The sequence below is a fragment of the Myotis myotis genome, unplaced genomic scaffold (genome assembly GCF_014108235.1).
Source record: "Myotis myotis isolate mMyoMyo1 unplaced genomic scaffold, mMyoMyo1.p scaffold_m19_p_12, whole genome shotgun sequence".
NCBI classification, from domain to species: domain Eukaryota; kingdom Metazoa; phylum Chordata; class Mammalia; order Chiroptera; family Vespertilionidae; genus Myotis; species Myotis myotis.
Window position 1 is genome coordinate 31,616,142 of NW_023416316.1, and position 12,763 is coordinate 31,628,904.

At 44.2% G+C, this 12,763-nt stretch overlaps 2 pseudogenes; one reads left to right on the forward strand and one right to left on the reverse strand.

Moving 5' to 3' along the window:
* Positions 1-292: 292 nt before the first annotated feature.
* On the reverse strand, positions 293-735 carry LOC118666784 (annotated as a pseudogene).
* A 2,530-nt stretch (positions 736-3,265) lies between these two features.
* On the forward strand, positions 3,266-12,507 carry LOC118667719 (annotated as a pseudogene).
* The last annotated feature ends 256 nt before the right edge of the window (positions 12,508-12,763 follow it).

The window sequence follows — 12,763 nt, forward strand, 5'->3', positions numbered from 1 at the left end:
AGAATATTTTAAAATTTATATTTATTTTTCAACTGACATACAATATTATTTTTAGTTTCAGGTATACAACCTAGTAAATTAGACATAATTTACCACATGATCACCCCAATAAACCCATCTGACAATCACACATAGTTATTACATTATGATTTACTGTGCTTCCTATGTTGAATTTACATCCCATAACTTTTTTGTTTTCATTGTTTAATCAAATAATTTTAATTAACAGTAAGCAGCAAAAGTGCAATTACATGAAAAGCCTCTTATTTTACGTTTAAATTGTTCACTGTCTTTACTTGTAAGGTGTTGAAGGTGGGACCCACTCCTGAATCTTCTTTCTAGTGGTGGAATAAGGTACATATTGCTCTGAAGTGCCACTCAGGTTGAATTTATGGTTTGTCCAAATGAATTTATGAGCAGTAGGTGGTTTTGTTGTTGGAGGATCATCAGCCATACAGTGAAGCCAAAGGTGCCATTCAGGGGACACCATGCTTCCATCCACATCCCAGAATGTATTTCTGCCATTCATTTCAGTAGTATACATAACCCATCGGTGATGGCCAAAAAACTGCTTGTTGTCTTCATAGTACTTGTTTCCATATTTGTCTTCCCCCCTAATGTACCAACCCTCACATCATTTGCCCTGAAGAGCATTCACAGCCAGCCTCGGAGGCCGTTGTGGCTGCTGACCTGCTGCAGTCCTCGCCTCAGGACCTGCGGGAACGCCATCTTGCCCCGCAGGCCTGGCCTTCTGGGTGCGCTGCTCAAAATGCAGCCGGGGGAAGCCTCCCATAACTTTTTATAACTGCCAATTTGTACTTCTTAATTGGGTCAAGGAGAATTCGAGATTTTGTTTTTATTTTTCTTTTTTATGAAAGTAATGTACTAGAGAAGTCACTGGTATATTTACTCACTAACAATATAAACCACAAGAGAGCAGGACCTCTGCTGTGTTTATAACAGAGTGACTAAGACCCAGGGCTCAGCAGAAATAAGCCCATGCATACACAGTCAGCTAATACTTGACAAGGAAGGGAGCCAGGAATACTCAATGGGGAGAGGATAGTCTCGTCAATAAATGGCATTGGGAAACTGGATACTTACATGCAAAAGAATGAAACTGGGCTCCTATTCTACACTACTCACAAAAAATAACTCAAGATGAATTAAAATACTTAAATGTAAGACATGAAATTGTAAAATTCCCAGAAGAAAACATAAGGAAAAACTCCCAGACATTGGTCTTGGCAATGATTTTATGGATATGATACCAAAGTGGAAATAAACAAATGGGACTACATCAAATGTGAGAGCGTCTGTACAGCAAAAGAAACAATCCAAAAATATGAAAAGGCAGCCTAGGAATGGGAGAAATATTTGTAAACCATATACTTGATAAGGGGTTAAGGTCCAAAATATATAAGGAACTCACATATCTCAGTAGCCCTCCCCGCAAAAAATATCTGATTTAAAAAAAATAGGCAAAGGACTTAGACAGTTGTTGAATTTTTCCAAAGAGACATTCAAACGGCCAACAAGCCCCAGGCCTATAACTTCTTTAGTGAAAGGTTGCAAGCCAGCCCTGTCCTTTGTTCTTGTGCATCTAGGTTACACACCTTTTAAATGTAATACCTTTAAAAACTAATGCCCCTTCAAGGGAGTATTAACCCTCAAGAGAGTACAAAATCTTAACTCTCCTGTAATCCAATCCCCACCATGTTTTCTCCAATCTTCCTTCCTTTCCCTCCTTAATTTCAAATGCATAAAAGAAACTGCAAAACTGTTATTCTCTGGAGCATTTGAGATCTTGGTCCTTGGCATATGTCATCAATTTGGCCCAAATAAACTCTTATAAAAATTCTCTACAAGTTTGGACGTTTCTTACATGACACACCATTTCCCCTATAAGTTATTCTAATGTTTTTCTTTTATTACACTGCAATGAACATCCTTGTACCTGTCCCTGAGGATTTGTGTGTTTCCATAAAAAAGAGTCATACAAGTTGAATGTGGGGTCATGTGAAATGTGCATTGTTTTAAATGTTCACCTGCTTTGCCCAAGCCGGTTTGGCTCAGTGGATAGAGCACCAGCTTGCAGACCTAAGGGTCCCGGGTTCCATTTCGGTCAAGGGCACCTACCTTGGTTGCAGGCTCCTCCCCGGCCCGGGTGCTGGTCGGGGTGCGTTCAGGAGGCAACCAATCAATGTGTTTCTCTCACATCGATGTTTTTCTTGGTCTTTCCCTCTCTCTTCCACTCTCTCTAAAAGAACAATGGAAAATAAATAAGTTCATCTGAAAAATAAAATTAAAAAAATTCATCTGCTTTGTCTGGCTGCCCTGAACCTTTTGGTGATGGAAGTGCAGGTGACTGCAGCCAAGGAGGGCCAAGATTCAGCATCAGAATCAGGACTGCCCAGGGTGTTTGATTTGTAAGGAGAGGGGTCTCTGGTGACCTCAGTGGGTGGGGAGTCTGTAGAGGGGTCAGGCACAAGGCGCAGGAAGGTAACCTGATGTGGTGGATTCAGCCAGTGTAGCCCCTTCTCTCAGTAACAGTCCGCTTAGATCGGGGACCGTTATTCACAGATAGGGTGCCCTGCACACTATAGCTGCTTCTACCCGTGACAAATAAGCAGTCATTGCTATTTATTTAGAAATGAAAGTTGGGTTTGGGATGAGAGGGCTCTGAAGAAAGAGTGAGGAGATCTGAGAGGTCCAGGAGTGAAGAAAGAAAAACAAAAGGTACAGAGATCTGCGTCGCAGAGAATTATGATTTGGTCCACGTGGATTCATGAATGTTTTTCTTTCCCTTTAAAGACTAAAATCTGAGTTGTCTTCCTATGTTATGCGTGAAATCAGAAGTTAATGAACATGTTTGGAGGCGGAGTTGTTTCACTTAGAGGCAGTATACAGATAAGAAATTATTTCCTCAAGGCAAAGACTTACAAACTGATAAAAGCAGAACAAACAATCTCTCATCTTAAAAATATGCATGTGTTGAAATAATCCACTTTTGCAATGAGGTAAGAGTACACACCCAGGTAGCGAGGGTTAAACAGAAAGATGGATGATAAAGGGCAGCAAGGAAACTATCATTTTTAAAAAAGAAAAAGTCTGATTGTCTGGAAGGGTATGAAAACAGCCTTGTGTCTTGCTTTGTGGAATTCATGCTTCCTGTACATAAATTACGAATTCTTTCCAAAACCTTTCCTCCCCCTACTCCCCCCCACCACCACCACCACCACCCTCCCCTACCCCTACACTCGAGATGCATGCAAGCAAATGCTTTGGGCTTATGGTTTCAGGGCTTCCCTCCACCATGATCTGGGTCTCCACGGTGCACTCCACACACCAGACCCGCTTCCAGGAAGTCTCCGGGCCTGGACAGAACTTCTTGGATCAAAACTGCGGGGTTTCTATGTGGTTAGAAAATCCCACAAATCCTTTTGTTGGTTAACTGACAATGATGTAACCATATACTTAGTACTAAGAACAGCAGCCGCTACTGCTTCAATACTTGTTACTATGTGCCCAGCATAAATGCTTTCTATATAAACTCATTCAATCTTTGTAACAACAAGAAAGGGGAGGTTGGCTGAGTCATTGCCCAGGGTCACACAAGTAATAAGTGACAAAGCTGGAAATGATCCCAAGTACTCTGTCCCTACCTACCACCACTTCATTCTAATCCAGTGGTTCTCAACCTTCCTAATGTCACGACCCTTTAATACAGTTCCTCATGTTGTGGTGACCCCCAATTTCATTGTTACAAATTGAACATAATTAAAGCATAGTGATTAATCACAAAAACAATATGTAATTATATATGTGTTTTCCGGTGGTCTTAGGCGACCCCTGTGAAAGGGTCGTTCGACCCCCAAAGGGGTCGCAACCCACAGGTTGAGAACCGCTGTTCTAATCGATATACTCACCACACACAAGAATCAAATCATAAACAATCACGTTGCCACCAGCCAGAACTGACAATTACCATTCATTCCAATTTGCTTTACAACATTTCCTTTTTAAAACTGCTACACACAGATAAACAACTCTGTCCTCAAGGATCCACTGCCACCACCCAGCCTTCCTTCTTTTGATCTAAAGAGGCAATCACAGTGTCAAAGTTAATTCCTATTCTTCCAGTCTGATCTGTAGTGATACCATAGACAGTGTCAGGTCACACGGTCCCCTGTCTGTTTCAACCCACGACACTGAAACCCATCTTTTTTCTGAACCACAGACTGTGACAAGGCCCACCCTGAGGTGCAAGGGCTGCGTGTGGAGAGCAGGTTCTAAGGTTGAGGCCAGGGTGTGTGGAAGGTTGTTCAGGAGGACAGGGGAGAAGCACGAAGGTCTTCTACAGAAGTTTAAAGAGCTGGACTTCTGTCTCTGCCCCCTAACACTGCCCCTCATAGAGCCCCCCACCCCTCTCGGAAGACAGCAACTCCATCCAGGAGCTCAAGGCACAGTTTGTAATATGATCTTGGGCTTTTTTCAAGTCTTGCAGATCAGCTCAGGGATGTTTGTTCGCTGATGATGCCTAGAACAGGGGCTAGCTCATGACAGGTGCTCCGTAAATAATTGTTTGGAAGCTGGAGATGGCAAAAGCAGACAAGGGGACAGAGGGGAAAGCCCAAGGCTACAAGGCAGATAGCTGGGTTCAGCAGGTTCTAGCTGTGTGGCCAAGGGTACAGTGTTTAACGTTTGGGGCCTGGACAGGGTGCTCCATCATGGTTCACTGGGTGGGGCAACCTTTTTGACCAGGCAGTTCTGCCTAGGATACACCCTGCCCCATCTCTTGCCAAGGCCATGCTAAGCAGTCTCCACTCCCTGATCCCTTCTGGGACCCCAATCCTGAGGACTTGAGATTCACAGCCTTGATAGGCTCCTTGTGGTTAGTCACACACATTTAGAAGAAGTAAAGAGAGAGAGGGCTGAGGATGGGAATTCCTACTAACTCGTGACTAACACAGCAGAGGGAGAGTCATGGGGAAAACCCCAAGCTATCATGTGCCAGGACACATATTGCACATACCTCAGGCCTCTCACTCAAGCTCCTCAACAGCTTCGGCAAACATTTGCTATGTGTCAGACACTGTCGAGGGGTCAGGCACAGGAAGGTCGTCCATGCTAGGGATATGTCAATGAACAAAACAAAGATCTCTGCCTTCCAGAGCTTACAGTTTAGCAGGAGAGCCAGCCAATCAATGTAGTGATGAGTACACTGTACTGTTTATAAGGAGATAATGCTATGGAACTCTTATTCTGTAACTAGAGACCCGGTTCACAAATTTGTGCATGGGTGAGGTCCCTTGGGTGGCCTGCAGGGATTAGGCTGAAACCCGCAGTCAAACACCTCCTGCAGCTCCTACCTCCCACTCTCACTCATCCTGGCCCCACTGCACCTGCTATGGGCTCGTGCCCAATCAGTCCCAATCAGGAGATCAGTCCCTGCATCTGGTACCCTTCCAAGGGGAGTGGGCTGTGGGATAGGGATGAAACCAGCTCTCTGACATCCCCTGAAGGGTCCCAGATTGTGAGAGGGCACAGGCCAGGCTGAGGGACCCCATCAGTGCATGATCAGGGCTGGCGAGGGACCAGGGGAGGGCTCCAGGGTGTGTCAGGCCCATCTCACTCAGTACGGATGGGCCAGACCCCAGCTAACCTAACGGTCAAGGTGCCTGCCCCCTGGTCGTCAGTGCATGTCATAGTAACTGGTTGACCAGTCAACTGTCTGCCCACTGGTGGGGGATATGTCAATGAGCAAAACAAAGATCTCTGCCTTCCGGAGCTTACAGTTTAGCAGGAGAGCCAACCAATTAATGTAGTGATGAGTACACTGTACTGGTTATAAGGAGACTAGTAGCCCAGTGCACGAAATTCATGCATATTGAAAGGGAATTAATTAGCAGAAATATTTTAATATTGCTATTTGCTCTTTTGCTATAATAGAAGTGTGAGAGATGAAAGGAAATTAGTAAAACGTATATGAAAATAATATATAAATTTATCCTATCTAATAAAGAGGGAATATGCTAATTGACCCTCACACCATTGCAAAGATGATGGCGCCCTCAGCCAATAAGGAGGGAATATGCTAATTGCCTGTCACACCCTCAAAGATGGTGGCACCCACAGCCAATAAAGAAGGAATATGCTGATTGACTGCCACGCCCTCAAATATAGCGGCACCCACAGCCACAAGATGGCGGCGACCAGTCCCCTCAGCCCCACAGGGGTGACAGGTGTGTAGCAAGGCCAGGCCCGCCCCACATGCCTGCCTCCAGAGTTCCCCAGTACCCTCAGCCCCCAGCTGCTTAGGGCCAGCCCAAGGCTCAGGTAACCAGGGCCAGCCGAGGCTTGCTCTGCCAGCAGTGGCAGCAACAGAGGTGTGATGGGGGCGTCACCTTCCCCTGATCACCAGGTCACCTCCTGCCCCTGAGGGCTCCCAGGCTGTGAGAGGGGGCAGGATGTGCTGAGGGACCCCCCACTCCATTCCATGAATTTTTATGCACCAGGCCTCTAATTAATAAATAAACAGTAACAAAAGGATATAACAACAACAGAGGCATGATATAAAAACAACAAAAACATATTAAAAACAACAGTGATGCAAACAATGACTGATAAAGTGATTAAACTTATTCTAATATCTCCCTGTACACCACATTAAGAGTGAAAACACTTTCAGAGTGCTTGACTAATTTCCCTTGTGATGAAGTGTTTAGAACTTTAACTGTAACATCACATGCTCTTCAAACTCGAGAGAAAGCAACATATAACTGACCATGTGCAAAAATGGGTTCAGGTGGGAATATTCCTACTCTGTCTAGAGTTTGTCCTTGTGATTTATTAATAATCATCACAAATGCTGGCATCACAGGAAACTGTCATTGAATTAATTTAAATGGGAGGCCACTGTCAGATGGGGACAAATCAATTCTTGGAATCAGAACAACCTCTCCCTCTGCAGATCCTGTTAATATTTTCACCTTCGATAATGTTAGGTCGTAATCTTTTGATAATAAATCTGGTACCATTACAAAGACCCCATTTACTATTAAGATTTCTCAATAGCATGATGAATGCACCACTTTCAATTTTAATTTATGACATGGCATCCCCGAAGGCGTAATACTATTAAGAAATTCGATGGCAAAATTTTCCTTTTCAGCATCAACTGTTGAATCAATGGAATCATCACTCAAATATGTGTGAAAATCTCCATCAAGTATATCCAAAATGTCTTCATTTAATTTTTTAACATGCTCATTTTTTTGGACAAAGAATTGCATGTTTATATATATTTTTAATATTATCTATAGATATACTATTTCCAAAGGTAGCTTCAATAATAGGTCCATTACAAATCATTTCACAGGGGATTTCAATAATATCCATTCCTAAATGAAAACTGCTATCAAGTTTGCCATCTCCAAGTTTTACTAACTATTCACTATAAGCAGAATCCTCTGATCTCATATTTGTTTTAAGAGACAACTTTCTGAAACATCCCCAAACATTACAGAACTTTAAACTCATTTGTACTATGGCCGATCCCATAGCATGTGGTACAATACTGAGACATTGTCAAAAACCCCCTCCAAGAAGGAGAACTTTCCCACCAAATACAACATTCAAATTCATAATTTCTCTTAGTAATCTGTCTATGGCGTTTATAGCATGACTGGATGCCATGATGCATTCATCAATAATGAGAAATTGGGCCTTTTTAATAGTTTTAGAAACTTCACTGTTTATATTGAGTCTAGAAATTGAAGTTTCATTTAATGGAATTGGTCATTTATATTGGGAATGAAAGAGTCTTCCACCGAGAAGTAAATTTGCAGTAATTCCTGTAGACGCTGTGGGTAAAACAGTACCACCACAACCTCTAATATAATGTATTAAAACTTTATTGTGGGGATCCGCTACAGTGTTTTTGGACAGGTTCAAGCCTTGGACTGATAACAGGGCACAGTCCTCTCATTGCCATGTGCAAGTCCCAGCTTGGAGGGCAGGGCCCTCCCCGCCCAATTATAGCCAACACTTATAGTTGTAAACTTGAACCTATGGTCCAAACACATGGCCCCACATGCCTGAGTGATATAGGCTTGATAGAATTCAGGTGAATGTTGTTGAGTAGGATTAAAACTCAGGAGAATGTTGTAAACATCTTGATTATGCCCTTACCTTGCCTCATGGCATCTGCTATAAAATAAAGACATGGCTGTGAGCATGGTCGCTGTCTCTCAGGGAAGCAGCGTCCCACTGAGACCCAGCTTTCATTCTCTTGTCTGTCTTTTCTAAGCCTTTCAGACACCCCGACTCAAGTTCATCCTTGCCATGCTGGCGTGGCACACTTTATAAAGATACTAGAGGCCCAGTGCACAAAAATTTGTGCACTTGGGGCGGGGGTCCCTCAGTCCGGCCTGTGCCCTCTCGCAGTCTGGGACCCCTCGGGGGATGTCCACCTGCTGGCTTAGGCCCGCTCCCCAGGGGATTGGGCCAAAGCTGGCAGTCAGACATCCCTCTGGCAGCCCGGGAGCCCTCGGGGGATGTCCACTTGCCAGCAGGGAGCAGGCCTAAGCTGCAGTCGGACATCCTTAGCACTGCTGAGGAGGCAGGAGCAGTTCCCACCACCACCACCACTAGCGGAGCCCAGGTCCAGCTGGAAACCTGGGTTGCCCCTGGCAACCCTAGTCCCTCCTTGAGCCAAGTCCAGGGCGGCTGGGATTTATTTGTCTTCTATAATTGAAACTTTGTAGCCTTGAGTGGAGCCCAGGGCAGGCGGGAAGGTTGGCTTTCTCCATCGCCGGGGGCAACCCAAGCCTCCTGCTCACTCCAGCTCCATGGCCGCCACCATCTTAGTTGGGTTAATTTGTATAGCTGCTCTGATTGGCTGGTGGGCATGGCTTGTGGGTGTAGTGGAGTGATGAAGTGATGGTTAATTTGCATCTTTCTCTTTTATTAGTGTAGATGCCTCCACGCTCCAAGGGCCGTTTCCTGCCTCAACTTGCCCACATGGGAAACAGCTCGGGGAGGGCACAGCCGTTGCCAAGACAACCCCTGCAGGACTGACTTCCTTCCGGTTGGTTGAGCCTCGGTCATGATGTTACACCCAGGGTTTTTATATAAATAGATAGTGCTATGGAACTTTTATTCTGGAATAAGAATTATGATCATAAAAAATGTAAAGGATTTAGTAAACCAATGTTATGGAAGGAGTGGAATTTATTTTGGAAAATTTAAGAAAAATAGGATCAGTGTGCTGCCTCCTGTTGGGGTTAGGAGGGCACCGCATTTTATCTCACATACCTTGTGCCCTGGGATTTTAGAACATGGTCATGCTGAATAATACCTTCCTACCCTGGTTTGTATCATCTGTCTTCCCTATGTGCCACACATTTGAGGTCCCTCCACCCTGCCCACCTCTCTTTCAGGTTCACGATGAGGAAACAGGGTCAAGGGCCTTGAGGGACTAACTCAGGTCATGTAGATGGTTTAATTATGGAAGAATATGGAACCTGGGTCCTGATACCTTTATAGGTTCTTAAGTTTCCCCTGCTAGAAGGCTATGTGTTGGGGTCCAACCCCAGCAGGTCCAGGGGTCCCCAAAGGTGTGGACAGAGTCAGCGAAGAAGGAATGACACGGAGATAGTGTTCAGTTGATCAGCAGCCTAGCCAGGATCTCTAGCCAGGATCTCCAGCCAAGTTCTGTTTTTTATTGTCTTATTACATCTGTATTTATACCAGTTGATTTTAATCCTATCAATTTCTATTCCAAAGGTTAGGGCATTTCTTATCTCCATTCCAGGGAGTAAAGATTATGTAGCTTAAGCGTGATTGTTCGTAGTTAAAGTGATTAACTATCCGCCTGGCACTTAGTTAAGGGGTTTTATTCCCTCCCTAACTTCAGGGAAAAATCCCTACCTGGGGAAACAACGTTTCTCGGAGAGGTGACCTTGGTTAAAACACATAGCTCTAAGAAGGGGAGCAAACATATTAAGAACAGTATGCCATATACACCAGGTCCCTTGAAACATGCTGTGCAGATGTTTCTTCCCTGCAGTGACTGTGTCAAGCAGCAAGGATGGATCGGCTTCCGGCAGCTATGGATAAGGGAGTAGAGAGGAAAGATAGACATATATAGCTACTATGACTGTCATATTTATTTATTCAGGGAATAACTGGATATTTACAACAACAATAGCTTACTTATTGAGCATTGAAAGTGCCAGGCCTTGGTCCAACAATTTTACAAATATTCCTATTAGGTCCTCACAGAACCCTAAGAGTCTAGGAAACTGTGGCTCTGAGGGAGTGCATACACTACTCAAAATCTCAACCTCGAAGCGGGGGAGTTTGGATTAGAATCAAACAGTCTAACTTCAGTACTCTTGAAAAAAAAAAAAAGAAAGAAAGAAACCAAAACATACAAATGCAAAAAAACAGAAGTGATCATATGTTCTTTATATTGACCCACATCAGAAGTTCATAATATCTCGTGGATGTATTGAAGCAAATTGTGCATTTGGATCGGGAGAATCCTGTATAGCTATTCTCTGTGTTGCCTCCAGGACCCTAGAGTTTGCGAGACAGTCAGTCCTCCACTAGAGGTGGGCTGGCAAGAGGACTAGGTGGTCTGGGAACCGAGCAATGAGAAAGAACCAGTCCAGAGGCCAGTCAAGTTCAAGTGAAAAATGCTCTGAGGCAGAACAGAGCCTGGAGGGCCTGGAAGATTTGCAAGCAAGGAAGAGAGTTGGATGCAATGAGGCAAGGGCCAGGCCTCTGCCCTGTTCCTCTACTAACAGAGAACAAGGTGCACAGTGTCTGAGTACCTGCAGTCTCAGAAGAGGAAGCTTGGCATGGGGTCTTTTTTTCCTTTTAGTAATTGTAATTTGAATTGAGTGAATGAATGAATGAATGAATGGAGTTTGGAATCCTGCTAATGAATATTAACAAAGCAAATGATGAAGTAGCAAAATGAAGTAAACAGAAAATTCAGAAATGGGGGTTTCTTCCTTAATTTTACATAGTTTTGTGTACTTGTGATTGTTACATTGCTTATGTAGGACATGGTCTTTTTCTTCTCATACATTGTTTGTAGCTCAGTTTATTGAATAGAATTAAATATCAATATTTCCCAAATATACTACATCTTCCAGATGTTCTATCATCTGGTTTAAGGGCCCTGCCACCACCTCAAGCTTCCACCAGTATGTGAAATAACGGAGTAGAGATGAGTGAGGCTGAAAATATAAGTGAGCTCAAGATGTGATTTAAACATTTACTTTTAGACTTAAAGCAACTTTTAAGACCAACTTAGAATATTTGGGGTACATCCTAAAGTTCTTTAAATCTAACATCACTCATAATTACTTGGCATCTCTATGATTTTGAGCCATATAGCCAGTAATGAAAAATCTTATCTTTTTATGAATATGTGAGAGGAAACCTCTATACTATACCAGAAATATTAACCTCATCAATAGCAGAATTGTTGTTATTATTGCTAATGAATCCATCCCAACTCAAACTGAAATAATAAAATTTGCATGAAATCATCTATATTTAATTACATTGGGGGAAAGGTATGGGATAATTATACCATTTCAGAGATTTATAAAAGTATAAAATAGGGCTTCTGAGGTGTTGAGGAGCCTGGTCAGGTTGGGCACTGAGCCTACAGGGTGGCCTGGAATCTTTCTTGTCACATCTACTTCCTCAAAGGGGGTTATGAGACCTTCTACTCAGAACATCCTGAGTGTACCATGAATGTAAAGCCCATTTCACAAGAGAAGTTGAAACTTGAGAGAGCCCTCATTAGCCAGGTGCTCAACATCAGCTACAGGCCATCTTCTGAGCCCTGCCATTCCTCAACCTTGGAAGTGCCAACCATGCATCCAAGTTTGAGATCCTCACCAACCTGCTCCTCGTGGTCCTGCTGAGTGTCTCCCTGAGGACCTCTGAGGCCTGCCTGACCCGTCTACACTACAAGTGGATCATCACGGCTGACAACAGCCTCTACTTTTAAGCAACAATAGGCAAGGTCCTGGTCCACTGTGAAGCTGGGATCTCCCGTTTGCCCACCACCTGCATGGCTTACCTCATGAAGACCACGCAGCTCCACCTGAAGGAGGCCTTCAATGACATTAACAGAGGAGGCATGTGATTTCGCCCAGTTTTGTCTTTTTGGAGCAGTTCTTGCAACAGGAATCTAAGATCCTGTCTTCCACGCCCACCTGCAGGCTCCACACTGCTCACATGCAGACACTGAACCCCGGTGGGCAGGGCTCCTACTAAACATGTACAACTGCCCTAACTCCATGTGGCACCAGTGCCCACCCTTCCACAGTCTCAGAGCTCAGCCAGAGCCCCATGGCCACGGCCACACCCTCAAAAACGGGGGTGGGGAACCAGCCCAGGCCCAAGAGCAACAGCAATTTTGTTTTTTTAAACTGGTGGACATTTCATACCTGTGTAATCCTATGCCAGTGTGACTGAGTAGTCACCAGGCTTACAGACAAAGTTCAGGCTGACCTTGGGGGCAGGTCTCGGGACCGAAGGAAGGAAGGCCAAGCCTGTGAGAGCACATGGAAGGCTGACTCCTGTACTTGCAGACTTCCTGCCCATTCAAGCTGCCCCGTCCCGGCATCACAAAGTTCACCTTTTCACTTCTAGTGTAAGGCAATGCGTACCTGCAGCAACAGGGTAGAAAGCTCTAGCTAGGCTTGAAGAAAGGTGATTACAAAGCCAGTTT